Genomic DNA, 17,385 nt, shown 5'->3' with positions numbered 1-17,385 from the left:
GGAGCTGGAGTTGCAGGTGATTGGCCGCTGCCTGGTGTGGGTGCCAGGTCCTCTAGAAGAGCAGTAATGCTATAAACTGCAGTGCCAACTCTAACACCCAGTGTGGAACATTCTAAAGAGGATGAAACTAAGCTAGAAAGATGTTAAATAAATAAACATCCCAAGTTATCAGGCAGCCAGAGAACAGGGTTGGGATTTCAGATTACTGGCATCTCATTACCAAACCCATGCTTTTCCTCTTGGATCACCATACCTCTCAGTAGGGGCAAAGGTGACAAGAAAGAAATCATCTGATCCCTTGTGTCTACTCAGAGATGACAGGGAACAGAACGGTGAAAGGACAGCAAGTGAGCGTGGCTACCTTGTGCGCACGTCAGAGTGCTGTATGGTAGTGCGCATGTCAGAGTGCTGTATGGTAGTGCGCATGTCAGAGTGCTGTATGGTAGTGCGCATGTCAGAGTGCTGTATGGTAGTGCGCATGTCAGAGTGCTGTATGGTAGAGGCCGCCAGTGTGGAAGGAGGAACAAACTCCAAAATAGAGAGGAGGGTTAAGAGGCTATCTCATTTTGTGACCAAGAATGTAAAAATACTGGGTACAGTGGATCTCCCCTTTTTGAGACTCTTACACAACCCAAAGAAAATAGAATAATCCTGAAATTTTCCTTGGCTATACCCGCTTTTCTCACCTTAGCCTCTCTTCCAATGTCTTGAAACCAGTCGTGTGCTTGTTTATTTTATAATAAAGACAGGCTTGGCTAGCAGCTGATATAATCTACTTTGAAAGTTTGATGGAGAAACAAGAGAGTTTATGCTGTGTCTGTTAATCTCTGATATTTGAAAAAAGGTGATTACAGCCTAGGCCATGGTTCGGAGATTCAATGTGGCACTGACTATTGCTCCACAGGCTGCTTCATGGCTACACTGGGGGGGGGGGGAGTCAGCAGTGTTACACACAGGCTGGGGCATGGCACTTTCAATAGTGTTAAACAAGATGGATGCTGGCTCTGCACTCTGGGCTTCTGATAGGAAATAGAAAGTGATTCCTGCTATCACAAAGGGTTGTAAATTCAATGCAGAGGCAGAAGCAAAAAGTTTCCCCAGAATTCTTGTGAGAGATGAAAAATGGTGCTGATCTTGAGATTAGCCCCAAACACAAATAGGATGACCTTAGATGTAGCCCATTAATGACCAAACCTTAAGATAGGATCATGATTCCTGGTGCCAGAAATGGACTGTCTAATGCATATATGCACCATAAAAAACTATGAGTATCACTGGGTAGTGGTGGTGCACACCTTTAATCCCAGCACTTGGAAGGCAGAGGCAAGCAGATCTCTGTGAGTTCAAGGCCAGCCTGGTCTACAAGAGCTTTTTCCAGGATAGGCTTTCAAATTACAGAGAAAGCCTGTTTCAAAAGACCAAAACCAAACCAAACCAAACCAAACCAAAACCCAAAAGCATGAGTATTAAGTATAAACACTTACTGAACCACTATCAAGGGCCTATTAAGATGGGGCTAAAATCAAAGGCTTTGCTTCCTAAAGAGCACATTCTAGGGCCTTAAATGTGGTCAGAAAGGAGCTGTAGCCTCTCCCTGCACAGGTTACAGATTATGGAATGCTCTTGGGATCAGTGGCTTTCTTCTCTTTTTAAAATTTATTATATATATATAATATATAATATATAATATATAATATATAATATAATATATATATATTATATATAATTATATATATAATATATATTAATAAATACCAATCCAAATTCCTACTCCCTCCCCTTCTCCCATTCCCTCTACACATCCTCCCACCCTACCCCCGTCCAATCCTCAGAGAGGGTAAGGCATATTGCTTTGTGGAAGGTCCAAGGCCCTCCCTATTATATCTAGGCTTGTAGTGAGAAGCGGCGGGGCTGCGTCCCGCCACCCGCCGCTGGCTAGCTTTACACCCGAAATAATTACACGGAAACTGTATTCTTTTAAAACACTGCCTCGCCCATAGTTTCAGCCTCTTATTGGCTAATTCTTACATCTTCCTTTAACCCATATTTATTAATCTGGGTAGCACCACGAGGTGTGGCTTACCAGGAGAGATCTTAACCTGAGTCCATCTCGGAGAGGAGCAGCATCGAGACTCACATGGCGATTGCCTGAAGCGTCTCCCCCACTCTACTTCCTTGTTCCCACAATTCTGTTCTGTCTACTCCACCTACCTAATTTTCTCTTAAAGGGCCAAGGCAGTTTTCTTTATTAATAATGAAAGTAACACATAAACACTCCTCCATCATAGGCTGAGCAAGGTATATATCCAAAGAGAATAAGATCCCCAAAAGCCAGTACATGCACTAGAGATAAATCCCATTGCCACTATGAGTGACCCCTCAGTCTGCCCCAACTGTCAACCACATTCAGGGGGACTAGTTTGGTCCTATGTTTATTCCTTCCCAGTTTAGCTAGATGGTGAGCTACCAACATTAGCTCAGGTAAACTGTTTCAGTGGATGAACCCTTCATGGTCCACCAGCAATGGATGAGTTCCCCTTACTCCTCATCCTCTCCAGAGCTTATGCTGGGAACACTGGCTTTCAAACAAGGGTTTTGTTAGGATGCAGACTCCAATTCTTCAAGTAAGAAGCAGAGAGCTAAGACGGTGTATCTTCTAAGTCCCAGGCCACATTGTTGTGGCTGGTCACACTGTCCTTTCTCCCAGAACATCTTTTTCAGTGTGTAAAGTTGACATCGTTCCAGTTCTCCACGGACTCAACTTTGCCATGCTCAACAGCTTTCTGCATCCTTTGAGAAGCTGGCTGGAGCTGAGAACAGCTGTTTAGAGTAGGACCAGAGTGAGACGCAGTCTTCTACATATCCAAGTCAAGTCTCGGCTCTGCAGCAGACCTTTGTTGAATTCCAACAATCTCTTTTTGTCAGATTTGAGGGTTAGCTTTTAGTTATATGGAACATTAGACTTAGTCCAATTTGACACTTCCAGCATCTTATGTTTTCAGGTGCAACCCCCTGGTCCATGCATTTGTCCGTGTATCTCAACAAAAACATATTGTTACGTTTTTATTGTTAATGGTCTCACATCCATGTAAGTGTTGATAACTGTCATTCTTCCAGATCCCCTTGGCATCTTGGGAGCCACTTCCATATCCAAACACCCAAGTTGCAAACTAGACAGTGGAATTGAATTTAGCTCGTAAGCTGTCAGCCAAAGGGAATTGGAGCACATGGCTTCACCCATGTATAGTCTGCTTCTTCTTCACCGTGATATGAAAGCCCCAAGGTTCCCTACATTGGATCTGAAAAGAGGATCTCTGAAAATTGGAAATCCATTAAGATGAGAAGCCACTCCCATTGCTCTCTCAGTATATGCCATGACGCAAAGTTGTTCTAGCCTCAGGATTAGTGCGGGGAGAGAAGCCACTAGTACATTGGGCTATCAGGAGAAGGAGATATGTTTGAAACTTAGATATTGATGCATAATAGGAGGAGAAAGTAGAAGCCTTTTTTTTTTCCATTTGGTCAGTCACCAGAAGCCTCTGTCCACTAAGGATACCAGGGGAATGAAATTACATCTTGAAGAAAGGGGACCCACACACCCCCAGCAGAGGCAGATGAGTTTCCCAGATGCGCAGTCTAGGGTAAACGCTACTTGCTGTAAAATATGAACGATGAAGACAGTAATTGTTTGATCATCTGGGGCCTTCAAGTGATGCAGTTGTGGCTGCTCTCTCGTCCTAGCACCGTTACCTTGGAGCTGCCCACCTGTTCCTCTGCCAAACGGGTGTGGAACCAAGTCACTGAAGCACTTAGCCAAAGATCACATCGAAAGGAGGGGACACGTAGCCTAGAGCAAGGAGGGAAAAATAAAAACAAACAAGACACTTGAATTTTTAAAAAGTATTATTTTGTGCATGTTTTTAGCCTCACAAAATGTGGGAGGGAGGGGTGCAGAGTCGGTCCTAGCATCAATGGCAATGGGACACAAGTGCCGCTTTCTTATTTTCTCCAGTGACACAGCTGCAGGGCACATGCTGCTGGACACCAACGGACTCTTAATTCAAAGTCTGCAGATCGTTAGATTTCTCCATCGTCAAGGTTTAATAAGAGCCATGCCTTGTTGTCACCAGCACCAAGTGACATGTAACTTCCCGTGTTTGCTTTTCTCCTAAACTGTCCCCGCAGTGTCCACTTGGGGTTCTGCTCACACAAATGTGGTGGGTGGAAACTGGATGACAAACCCAGCTTTTGCCTCTCTTTCGGAGAAACTCCTAATGAAACCACTAAATGCTTCAGGATGCCTGAGCTGTGTTTAAAAGTCACTTACAGATAAGGAAGGATTCTGTCATCCCAGGAATAGGATAAATGCTGGACACCTTTATTAACTGTCCAGATTGTAGGGAGATAGAACAGCTTCTACCAGAGGTATAGCTAGTTATCAAGGCCAGGGGCAGCTTCAGTGTGACATACCAGAAGTGATTGTGGGGAAATGTTTGAATCAGTTTGTTTACAACATCTACAAGTTTGGATTTATTTGTGTGTGTGTGTGTGTGTGTGTGTGTGTGTGTGTATACATATATATGTGTAGAGGAAAAACATAGGTGACCAAAAGTCTGTACTTATTTGTGTGTGTGTATATATGTATGTATGTAGAGGGAAAAATAGGTGACAAATGACAACCAGAACCAGAACAAAGGGTACTACCTTTGCAGTATTTCCAGTTTAACGTTCAAGCAAACACTCAAGGACCATATAAGGAAGTCTAAGATGGCACCATGGTATCTGGAACAATAGTTAACTTGCCACTAAAACATTGTAGAAGCATGACTTGACCAGGGTAATGACTTGGGAGGCTACTGAAATAACTTATAGTGGGGTTTTTACTGGCAAAGAAGAATCTTTTGGTTTCCTCAGTCTCTCACTGCTTTGTTTTTCTCCTGTCCTCTGGTCTCCACAGCAGATGTACAGGGGAAGACATGACTGATCCCACGTGACAGATGTGGACAGTGAAGCCCAAAGAGACCAAGAGAGGCCAGTCAAGTAGAACTCCATTTCTGGTATACCCTGACATCTCTGACGTCACTCAGCCTTGTGGCAATGGCTTCTGTTTGTGTTTAATGCCTTCTGGGACATGCTTTACAGATAGTCTGGTCAGAATTAGCTGTGAATAACCTTTTGAGAGTGCCCAAACTCTGAATGATTGATATGGAATATTTCTAGCTGCTTTGTCAGCTGGCCCTGGAAGTCCCCACCTCTGAAGGTTGGAGTCTAGACGCTTCTGCTGGCAGTGGCACAAATCATCAGGATATTTAGAGTAAGCCAACAGTGCTCCTACACTGTGTTTTCCTTCCCCTTCATCAAAACCAAGACCTCATGGAGTTGATATAGGAGGGCATGTAAGACTAAAGGGGGAAAGGGAGGGAGGAAGAGAGGGAGGGAGGGAGGAAGAGGGGGAGAAAGGAAGAGAGGGATGGAGGGGAAAAGGAGGGAGGGAGGGAGGGAGGGAGGGAGGGAAGGAAGAAGAGAGGGAGGGAGGGAGGGAAAGAGGGAAGGAGGGAAGAAGAGAGAGAGGGAGAGAGAGAGAGAGAGAGAGAGAGAGAGAGAGAGAGAGAGAGAGAGAGAATATGCATAAAGGCAACTCCTTGGTAGTGAGATTAGATTATGTGAGAAAGTCTGACTAATTAGAAGGCTGGTGTCCTGAGCCTGGAGCCATTGTTTGCCTTGTAAATGAGAGGACCAAGTTCAGATAGCTAGAAGCTTTGTAGGGTGTGTCTGTAGCCAAGCTCTTTCTATGGGGACCTAGGAGGCAGAGATGCGAGAATCCTTGAAGCTCCCAGGCCAGTTGGCCTAACATGCATGGTAAACAAGATACCCTGTCTCAAGGTGGAAAGCGAGGACCTACACACACAGTTCACACAGACACTGCGGCACACACCTGACCACACTTATGCTCGCAAAGACATACACACACACACACACACACACACACACACACACATACACACACACACTATATACAACGAACACACACATAAAGATTATAGAGAAGACACATGCCCTGGTAAGACACATGGGTGGGTCAAGCCAAGCAAATGAGAGCTTAAGCAATCTTCTGGGAAATTTGGTGAACCACATGCAAATGCTTAAGAGCACAAGCTACTGACACAGATCTCCTGAAAAGCCCGGCCCTCTAGGGCTTCAGGACCTCAACCCTGTTGATATTCGGGGATGAGTCATTCATTGTGAATGCTAGCTCATGTATTGTGTATTGCAGAATGCTTAGCAATCCTCTACCCTAAAATGACAATAGCAGCAAAAAGTCTTCAGACATTACCAAACACCACCCCTCAGGGCAAAATCACCTCTGTTTAAAATATTTCTCCAACTCCATATTCTTGGCGCTGTTGCCAGCAGGGCTCCGCTGTCCTCTCTGCTGGTGGTGAAACTGGGGCTAACAGTTTCAACATTGGTGGCTGTGAGTGTGGACTTGTGAAATCACATTTGTTCCAAGTCTGTGTAAGAGGCTGCCCTATTGCTCAGGGGTCGGTGGGCCAGGGAAGCCTCTTGGACTGGGTTGGGGAGAGCTTTGATCTGTTCCCTCATGCTAATTATTGCTTGCCCCTGGCTGGTGCACTTCATCCAGTCTGACAGAAGTGCGCTGTGCAGAACGTGCGCAAAATGTTGCTTTTTAATCCCTTTAGGCACGCCCTGTGAGTGCTCTCGTGTCTCACTCTGTGAGCAGACTCATCCACTCTCTAACACAGGCAGAGCCCTGTCTATGCCCTGGCCAGGATCCTCAGTCCTGGGGACAGAAGGGTGAACAGATGACACCCTGACTCCCAGGGCTTTGGAAATAGGCAAGTACAGCACCAAGATCACCACCACCACAGCTGCCGTGGAGGCACACTGAGCACACCGGAGACCCAGGATGGGAGAAACTGCTGGATAAATTGAGGCCTGAGAGGTGAACTGTGCAGGGCTGTGTGACTGTGTAGGGAAGAGATGCTTCAGGCAAAGGGAAGAGCCAGTGTAAAGAGCCTCAGATGAGAAGAAGCTTGGGTCTGTTTAGGAAGGGGAGGGTGTGTTGGGGCTGGATTTGTAGAGATCTTTCCATCCTAACCTTAAGTGGTAATCATCAGAAATTCCAGACACTCTTCCCATCTACAGATTTTCACTACAATGAATGTTCTAGCCTGGAAAAGAAGGTAGATGGTCTTATGACTTTCTTTTTTCTTTGTCTTTTCTCTTCCTCCCTCCTTCCCTGTCTGTTTGTCTCTCTGTCAGTCCTTCTTTCCTCCCTCCCTCCCTTTCTCCTTTTCTGTATCATCTCATGTATCCCAGGTTGCTTTTCATTTTATGATGTCATCAAAGATGACCTTGAACTTCTCATTCTCCTGCCTCCATTTCCCTAGTGCTGGGATTTCAGGCGTGCGCGGCCACGCCTGGTTTGCACGGTGCTGGGGATGGAACAGGGGGCTTCAAGTATATATGCACGTGTGCTAGAAAAATCCTACCTCCCTAGGCCATTTCCTGACACAGCTCACCACTTTTAGGTCCGTGTGTACGGTGCACATCTGGAGTTGGAACAGGTTCTTCAGGCACTGTTCCCTCCCAGGCTCTATGTCACTCTGTGTCAATATGGACTTGCATTTTATAGCCATACTTCTTGGGCTTTCAGACTCCAGTTCTGACTTCTGCCAGTGTAAGCGGACCCACCCATTCATGAGTAGGCCGCTCTCAAAGTCTCCATTCTGTTATATGCATCGCTCTCACCTTGATTCAAGGTAATGAGCAGGTATTGGCCTGGAGAAGCCTCTTATGCATCTCCCCTTTTGCGCTGCTCTCTTTCTGTCCTACACTGTATGGCTCTCCCCCCTTTGCCTTCCAGTTTACATAGATTGCCACCCGTTCTTTCATGAGAGGTTCCTCTAAGGTGAATATATTTTACCTACATTCTGAGCTTTCCTCAACTCATGAAAGTGAGATTTTCGGGTAACAAAGCCAGCTTCTTCCTTCAGGAAGTCATCAGGAGCTGGAAGAGCTAGTGTTCCTAAGGCTAGGAAGCAGCCCCCAGATTCAGAGAGAATCTGGAACTAGAATGCTGGTACAAAAAGCTATTGGAGCAAGGCTCTTGGAAATGGCTCAGCTTGTAAAGTCCTTGCTTGCACACAGGTTAGTTAGGATGTCAGAGCTAACATAAAAGCCAGGTTGGTGGTTTGGGTCTCTAGTCTCAGATCTTGAGAGGTTGAGGCAAAAAATGCCTCATCTAGCCCAGTTCCTAAATTCCTGATTTAGTGAGAGGCTGTCAAAAAAAAAAAAAAAAAAAAAAAAAAAAAAAAAAAAAAAAAAAAAAAAAACCAAAAAACCCAACAACAACAGCAACAAAAAACAAAAACAAAACAAACCAAACCAAACAAAAAACATAGCTGTGCATGATAGAGCACGTCTTTAATCCCAGCCTTTGGAAGCAGACGCAGGCAGATCTCTGTGAGTCTGAAGGCAGCCTGGTCTACAGAGTGAGTTTAACACACACACACACACACACACACACACACACACACACACTTTCTTTTAAATGAAGGAGGTGTTGAACCTCAGGCAAGTTTCTGAGTCTCCTGAGATAAGCTGCCTGTATGTGCGTGTGCAGCGTGTGGGCACACACTGGCTTCACAGGGTTCCTGCGCATGCGTACAGAGGTGATGATTGCGCCTGAGTGCTTGCCAATGGACACTAGTGCCTAGTCCCATTGGTAACTTTGCTCTCTCTTACCCTCTGTCTGTGACTGTTGCTCACATGGCTGTAGATGGCACTTGAACTTGACTTCAGTTCTTCTGGTTCTCTGGTAGAATGTGTACATAAATGTGCACTCATGGTTGTGTGAGCTCACACACGCAGCTTATTCTTGCCAGGCCTCTGCTTCCTTCTTCCTCCTGAAGTGAAAATAATGCTCCCTCAGGAACAGCAGGAATGTGTGGGAGACAAGGGTGAGCTGGAAGCCACAGCCCAGGCTTGACACTCAGAGAATGTGGCAGCAGAATTAGCTTCTTTGTCCCGCACGTTCGTCTGGTCTTCTGCCCTCCCTCCCGCCTTCTTTTCCTCTTTCCATCATTTACTGCACACCCCACCTTCCTGAGTAAATCAAGGCCAGATCACTTGAGGACATACATCCTTTGTCTCCACGGGCGAGCCCCCTTCCCTGCTTCATGTAATTGTCAGCAACAAAGTTGGAAAATACAGACGTCGTGAAGCAGCTCTCCGCACCGCAACATCTGCACCAGACAAAACTCAAAAAGCCCTCAATCCCCAGTCATGAATGCACTATAAAAACAATGTGGCAGAAATGAAAATTGTTCCATCATAATATTTCACAGTTCTTTTTGACAAAAGCCAAGCCGCCCTCATGAATACGCATTTTCCAGCACCTTATGTATTATGCATCAGCCTTATAGCAGGGGACCTGGGAATTGCCAGTCCCTAGTAAAGGACCTTTGAAAGTGCCTATTTTGTAAACAAATGGAGCCCAGGCCCAGCACTTGGGCTCTTTAGGTAATTTAAGACTGACTCCTGCTGCCCAAGTTGGGACAGACTCTTTTGGGAGTTATAATTGGCAGAAATCTTCAAGATTCAATAGATAGGATTGGTGATGTCTCAGCAATTTGGGCTTCTAATCTATAATTTCAGAACACCCGAGACAGGCGTGCACAGAGTCTGGGACAAGTCCTGCTGGATCCAGAGTTAAGTCAAATGTCATCAGAATGCCAAATGGCCCTGCCAAGGCTGCTCACTGGCTGTGGGGGTCAGGCAAATTAGTCAGGATGTCTAACTCCGGGAACTTCCAACCAAATGGAGGCTCTGGATGGAAATGCTGGTTGGGTGACTAAGGGAATGTAGGCACAAATCTGGCTGATTTGTCTCAAAAGGGCTTGCAGAAGACATTTTTGTTTGCCTGAAGGCAACACATTGGAATTATATATTTCCTGTAATGGGAGGACCATTGAAATTCCTTAATGAGTCTCTGTGTTACACATATAGGGAGCCCAAGGCCATGAGGAATGTGTTCAAGGTCAGGCTGAGAGTGAGCTTGTGTGTTGGGGACTGCTGGAGGCCTGTCACTTCCCCCAGTACCTCCCACTGCCTCAATCATGGATTGGCAGTAGCTGCAAAGACCAGAAGCAAAATGGTTACTGATTGTGATGATTTGAGAAAGGGCAGATTGGGATTCTTCAAACAGCTCTGAAAAAGAGTATCATCTAGAGCCATTGTGTATAATTTGCAATCTGTCCTCCCTGGTAGGCTCATTTTAAGTGGTGACAGACAGAGGACAGACATCTACTCATGCCCGTCATATCTGCTGCAGTAACAAGATGGTGATTGATTCTTTGCGATGTGTATTTATTTCATAAAAAATATTCTGTTTCCATCAGGGTATAGTACCAATGGGGTATGAATAGAGAGCAGAAACGCAGAATTACAATGTGGAGGACACCCTGCCTTCTCTTCTATGCACTCACACGCCTAGAGGTCTTCAGAGTTCAGGAAGTAAGATCCAGGGTTTACACCCCAGGTAAGTCATTCAACTTGTTGTGGTAGCACAGGTACAAGGTATAGGAAACTGTGATGCCTGGCAAAGCACCTGCAAGACCAAGCTCCCCTATGAGGGATGAGGAGAAGCAGAATTAACCCAGCTAGGGAAAGTAGGGAGGCTCTTCATCTTCTGCCTCGTGGAATCCAGCTGTAGGACCCACTTGCTGATTGACGCAGTTTGACTAATGAAAACAGTAACAACTGAAGACTGATTAGGATGAGACTAGATTTAACAGGCACCTGGGAGAAGATACGTAGGCAATAAGGCTGTATCCACACTCTACTGACCAGAAGAACAATAAATTGACAGGGTGTGGACCTGGGAGGAAGAAATCAGGATTGCCCACCTACCTTTGACATTGAGAGCCTGCCCATAAGCTTCCAAGTCTTGGGTGAGTGTTTTTCTGGCTCTCGGTCTGGTTTTGCTAAAACTCCCCACCCATGGGATCTCTGAGTCAGTAGCGGGGTTTGTTAATGCGCGTGTCTGCACATGTGTGTGCAGAGAGAAGCACATGTATTTCTGTTTTTATGTGATGTTACTGACCTAGGAATTATACATGTAAGGCTTCTGGTACAGGAGGAAAGACAGTCTGCTTACAAATTGTCCATTTTCATATCTCGGCATCTTCAGACTATTCAAAAATACTCCTGAATATTTGTAAAGAATAATTTTAATTTCTACAACTGGCATGGCAGTGAGTAAAGAATGTCCCTGGGTGCCATAAATAGTCCTTCATTTGGTTGCAAACCAAGAAATAATTTGTTCTAAATTAGGAAAGTAAAATATTCTATTTGGGTACATTAGAAATTCAAAAAGGTATAAAAATGAAATAAAATGGAAATACATTACATAAAGATAATAGCTGTTCACGGTCACATTTCCCTCATTTTTGACCAATGAATATGTGGCTATTGGCATCTAGCTCTTGGCATTCAACTTAAGCTATTTTCTAGACCTTGTCTTTTGTGAAGTTATATATTTTTGCAAAAAATCTCAAAAGAACAGCAATACATAGGGTATGTTGTGAAACTTATCCAGAGTAAAAATCTACAGAAAATGCCATAACTAAGTTGAATAATATTCATTTGGAGGATTTAGGCTCTCATGGGTACTCATTATAACAAATGCATCTGAGTGGGGTGCTCTTCAATGCCTTCGGTTATGGTTTCATGGTTCAAATACTCCCACCACAACTCATGCTGAAGGTTAATCTTCTTTGTGGGAGATTAAGAGGCAGGCCCAGGTAAGACTTGTAAGAGGCAATTGGGTCATGAGAGTTTTACCCTAATGGATGCATTGATCTGTTTGTGGATTAGAAGGTTAATAGATTATCTTCAGAGTGTTATCTCTAGGAATGAGTTGGTCCTGTCTCACGAATGTGTCTTTCCTTATCACATGGTGATCTACTTTGACTAGGGATGCTACAGAAAGTCCCCACTAAGAAGAATGGCCTTGCTAGTTGTGATAATTCATCTTGATTTTTAACTTGGTGGGATTTAGAATCGCCATGGAAACAATTCTTTGGTGATGTCTGTGAGTAATTATACTGGCTAATATAATTTCTATGGTAAGTCCCACATTAAATATGGGTAACAACATTCCATAGGCTGGGGTCCAAGACTGACTAAAAAGGAGAAAGTGAGCTGATGACAAGCATTCATTGCTCTTTGCTCTTTGCCTGGTAGTATAATTTATCAGACTCCTCAATCTTTGGCCATCATGATTGTGATCTCCTTTATCCTCGAACTATGAGCCAAAATAAAAACTTTCTTTCTTAAGTTGATTTTGTAAGTTCTGTTATAGAAACAAGGCAAATAACTAATATCGGAAATTGGTATCAGAAGTGGGGTAAATAATACAGTAAACTTGGTTGTGTGGTTCTTAGATATTTGAAACTGCCTGTGGAAGAGACACTGTAGAGTTTGACACTTTGGGTTAGAAAAGCCCTAGCATACTGTAAGCAGAGGTTCTTTGGGGTATTCTGGTAGTTACCAGAATTTTGAGAGAAATTCATTCAGTGGAGGCCCAGCTCATGAGGTTTCAGGGGAGAATGAGGCCTATATTAAGAACTGGACTAGAGAACACTCATACAATATTCTGATAAAAAAATATGGGGGCATTATTCACACTTCTTGAGAACATGGGTGAGATTGAATACAAAAATACCTGACTAATTTGTTTGGTGGAAGTAGTTTCAGGACAGGAGAGCTTTGCCGCTGTGGTATGATTCATGCTTACTGCACTCATCAAATCTATATAGTAAAAAGGAAGAAAAAGGTGAATCAAAAAGGTGCTAAAATGCAGTTTAGAGAGGAACCAACTATAAACAAGTTAATCTTACAGACAAGTTAGCTTTGAAAGCAACTGTAATTGTTAAAGAGATTAGTGCCATTAATGATAAACCTGGCCCTCTGCGTTGGGACACCAGGAAAGATGTCTTGGGAGTAAGATGTTACTCCTCAAAGACTCCATAGGTAAGAATGCAAATTAAATCGAAAGCAGAGACGAAACGAGTACCACTAAAATTGTTCTTTGTTCCTCAAAAGCAATTATCTAAGGAAGTATTTCTCCTGAAATTGTAGAATAAGAGGGTCAGGCTGCAAGACAAGCTCTCAGTGGAGCTTGGCAAGGAGGTTTACAGTGAAAAGGGATACAGACTGAGGAGGTCATGGAGTCTTGCATCATCCTTCCAGAGAGCCAGAGCAGGGTTGGAGGGTTGGAATATTAGAGCTGTAGTCACTGCTGTAACAGGCTTCACATTCATGACTTTAAACTTTAAAGGTGTCCCATGAGAACCTCTCTACAGGGGCTCTTGAAGGGTGAATCTACCTAAGCCATTTGGGATGCAGATGAATCTATCATGATCCTCGGACGCTGAACATAGGGGTTTGTATTTGGTACTTTCTTTGGTGATGTTGGGCTTGCTTTAAAACAATTATTCCTTGTTGTGCTTCCATTCTTTCATTTTATTTATTGATTTATTGAACAGGATTTTTTTACATCATGTACCCCAATCCCACTCATTTTCCAGATTCTCTGCATCTGTTCTTCATGCTTGTAGTGTCTTCCAAAGGAAATAATACAAATACAAATAATAAAAAATATAAATAAGAATAATAATTCAACACACAAAAGACAAAACAGAAAACAAAACAAGCAAACAAGCAAACAAAACCTACTCCCTCCTCCATCTATCCTGCCTCTCCACCGACTTTGCATTTGTCTTAGTTGCATTGGGAGCTGTGATGTATCATGCAGTGTACTCTTTTGCCCAAACAACTTTCCTTGCAGTTGTTCATTTGTGTGGTGTACACCATCAATGTTAGACCCTCACTGAATCTCCTCTCAGACATCTTGCTATTGTCACGAATCATGGAGCTCCTCTGGATATGGTTCTGCAGGGTCAATCCCTTCATGCACTCCAGTAGGTCACAGATAGGGTAGATGTTGGGGAATACCCACCCAAAGTCCTTGATGTGTGCGTGGGTAGTAATTGAGTTGGTTAGTATTGACTACTGAATTCAACGCTCTCAGATGAAGGGTGGAGCCAGCTCTCTCAAACCCATGGTGAGGGTTAGGGCCACATTTCCCAAGTGTGTGTGGGAGTGCAGCTCTCCTATTAAAGGTGGGACCAGTGGGGTTCAGGGTCAGTTCTCTGGTGAGGGGGTGTGTAGCTCCCTCTGTGCCAGTGAGGTGTGAGGCAAGTTCAATATGACCCTCATACTTCAACACATGGTTGAACACATGGTTCACGTGGGTCCCTGTGGTAACACAGGCAACAGACATTAACACAGACCCCCAACTACATCAGGACCAATGATCCAGACATTGCCAGAAGCAGCAGCTTGGTTCCAATGGCCACCATGGTGGCAGTGCAGGCCTCTCAGATCCAAACGTGACCTGTGGTAGCATGGTCCTGAGCTGCAACATGGTCCCAGATAGTGACCCAGAACCTAAACAGTCACATAGCCTTTGTTCAGGAGCCATGAACATAAACATAGATCTTGGCTGCAGTAGGGTCATGGACCCAGAAATGGTCCCCAGTCACAGCTTAGGCCCAGACTTCACTATGCCCCTGGATGGCAGCTCAGGTCACTGCAATCCGTATGACCTTGGCAGCAGCATGACCCTTGGATACCAACATGGCTTCAGGTGTTAACAGAGTCCCTGGGCATCTCCACAGTCTTCAGTGGTAACAAGAACCACAGTCTTTAGAAAACCAAGAAAGTCAAGAAAACAAACAAACAAACTCACCAGTGAAGAAAATGAAAAAAACTGTACAAGACCTAAAGATAGAATATAGCAAGTAAAAAAAAAAAAATCGCAACTGAGGGAATTCTGGAGATGGAAAATCTAGGTAAGAAAACAGGAACTAAGACTCAAGCATCACCAATAGAATTCAAGAGTTGAAAGAGAGAAACTCAAGTACAGACAATACAATGAGAGAAATTGATGTAGCAGTAAAAAGGAAATTCCTGACATAAAACATCCTTGAAATCTAGAACACTATGAAAAGATCAAACCTAAGAATAATAGAAATAGAAGGAGAATAATTCCAGCTCAAAGACCCAGAAAACATTTTTAACAAGATTATAAAAGAAAATTTTCCTCATCTTAAGAAGGTACCTATAAAGGTACAAGAAGCTTACAGAACACCAAGTAGATTGGATCAGAAAAGACATCTCCACTTCACATAATAATCAAAACACTAAACATACATAAAAAAGAAAGAATATTAAAAACTGCAAGGGGAAAAAGATACAAAACATACAAAAGGTAGACCAAATAGAATTACCCTTGACTTCTCAATGGAGACTCCAAAGAGTTAGAAAGGCCTGGAAAGATACCTTAAAGAGACCACAGGTGCTAAGCCTGACTATTAGGCCCAGCAAAACTTTCAATCACAATAGATAAAGAAAACAAGATAGTCCATGACAAAGTCAAATTTAAATAATATCTGTCTATAAATTCAATCCTACAGAAAGTACTAGAAGGAAAGCTCCATCTGAAAGAGGCTAACTACACTCATGAAAATACAGAAAATGAATAATCACACACCAACAAAACAAAAAGAAGGGAAGTACGCACATACTCGTGCATGTGCACACACACACACACACACACACACACACACACACCCATCCACCATCACCAACAATGAAATAACAGGAATTGACAACCATTGATCATTAATATTTCTCAATATCAATGGATTTAATTCCCCAATAAATGCACACAGGCTAACAGAATGGATGTGAAAAAAGATTCATCCTTTTGCTACATATAAGAAACACACCTTACTATCAAAGATAGACATTACCTCAGAGTAAATGGTTGGAAAAATATTTCCCAAGGAAATAGACCCAAGAAGAAAGCTGGTGTAGTCATTCTACTATCTAACAAAATAGATTTTGTTACCAAAATAGATTTTGTACCAAAATTAATCCAAAGAGGTGGGGCAGGATACTTCATAGTCATCAAAGGAAAAATCAACCAAGATGACAACCCAATTCTGAATATATATGCCACAAACACAATGGCACCCACATTTGTCAAAGAAACATTACTAAAGCTTAAATCACACATTGAACCCCACAGATTAATAGTGGGAGACTTCAATACCCCAATCTCACAATGGACAGTCATTCAGACAAAAACTAACAGAATAATGGAACTAACAGATATCTACAGAACATTTCACACAATCACAAAAGAATATACCTTCTTTTCATCACCTCACAGAACTTTATCTATAATTGATCACATATTCGATCACAAAACAATTCTCAAGAGAAACAAGATGACAGAAATAAGCCCCTGCGTTGTATCAGACTGTCATGTATTAAAGCTGGATATTAACAAAAACTGAAACAGTAGAAAGATTACAAACTCATGAAAATTGAACAACTCGCTACTGAATGACATTTGGGTCAAGGCAAAAATAAGAAAGAAATTAAAGACGCCTTAGAAGTCAATGAAAATGAATGCACGACATATCCAAGCATATGGGGCACAATGGAAACAGAGCTAAAAGGAAATTTCATTGCACTAAGTGCCTACATAAAGAAATTAGAGAGATCTCATCCTAACAACTTAACACCACATCTGAAAGCTCTCAAACGAAAGAAGCAAACATACCCAAGAGGAGTAGATCACATGAAATAAACAAACTGAAGGCTGAAATCAATAAAATAGAAACAAAGAGAACAATACAAAGAATTAATGAAACAAAGAGTTGGTTCTTTGACAAAATCAGCAAGATATACAGACCCTTATTTGCAGAGAGAGAATATCCAAATTAATAAAACTAGAACTAAAAAGAGGGACATAATAACAGACAATGAGGAAATTCAAAGAACCATTAGGTCATACTACAAAATCCTGTGTTCCATACAATTGGATAATTTAAAAGAAATGGCAATTTCCTCAATAGATACCAGTTACCAAAGTTTGACAATTAATAAATGGATCCTCATAAAATTGAAAAGTTTCTTTAAGGCAAAAGACACTGTCAAAAAAAAGACACTGTCAATAGGATAGGATAAAACAGCAACTTACAGAATGGGAAAAGATTTTCATCATCTCCATATTTGACAGAGGGCTAATATCCAGAATATATAAAGAACTTAAGAAACTAGACATCAACAAACCAAATGATCCAATTAAAAATGATGTATTGATCTAAACAGAGAATTCTAATCAGAGGAATCTCAAATGACTGAGAAACACTTAAAGAAGGGTTCAACATCCTTAGCTATCAGAGAAAAGCAAATTAAAATGACTCTGAGATAGCATCTTAG

The sequence above is a fragment of the Arvicola amphibius genome, chromosome 15, assembly GCF_903992535.2.
Source record: "Arvicola amphibius chromosome 15, mArvAmp1.2, whole genome shotgun sequence".
NCBI lineage: Eukaryota > Metazoa > Chordata > Mammalia > Rodentia > Cricetidae > Arvicola > Arvicola amphibius.
This window is presented reverse-complemented; position numbering follows the sequence as displayed.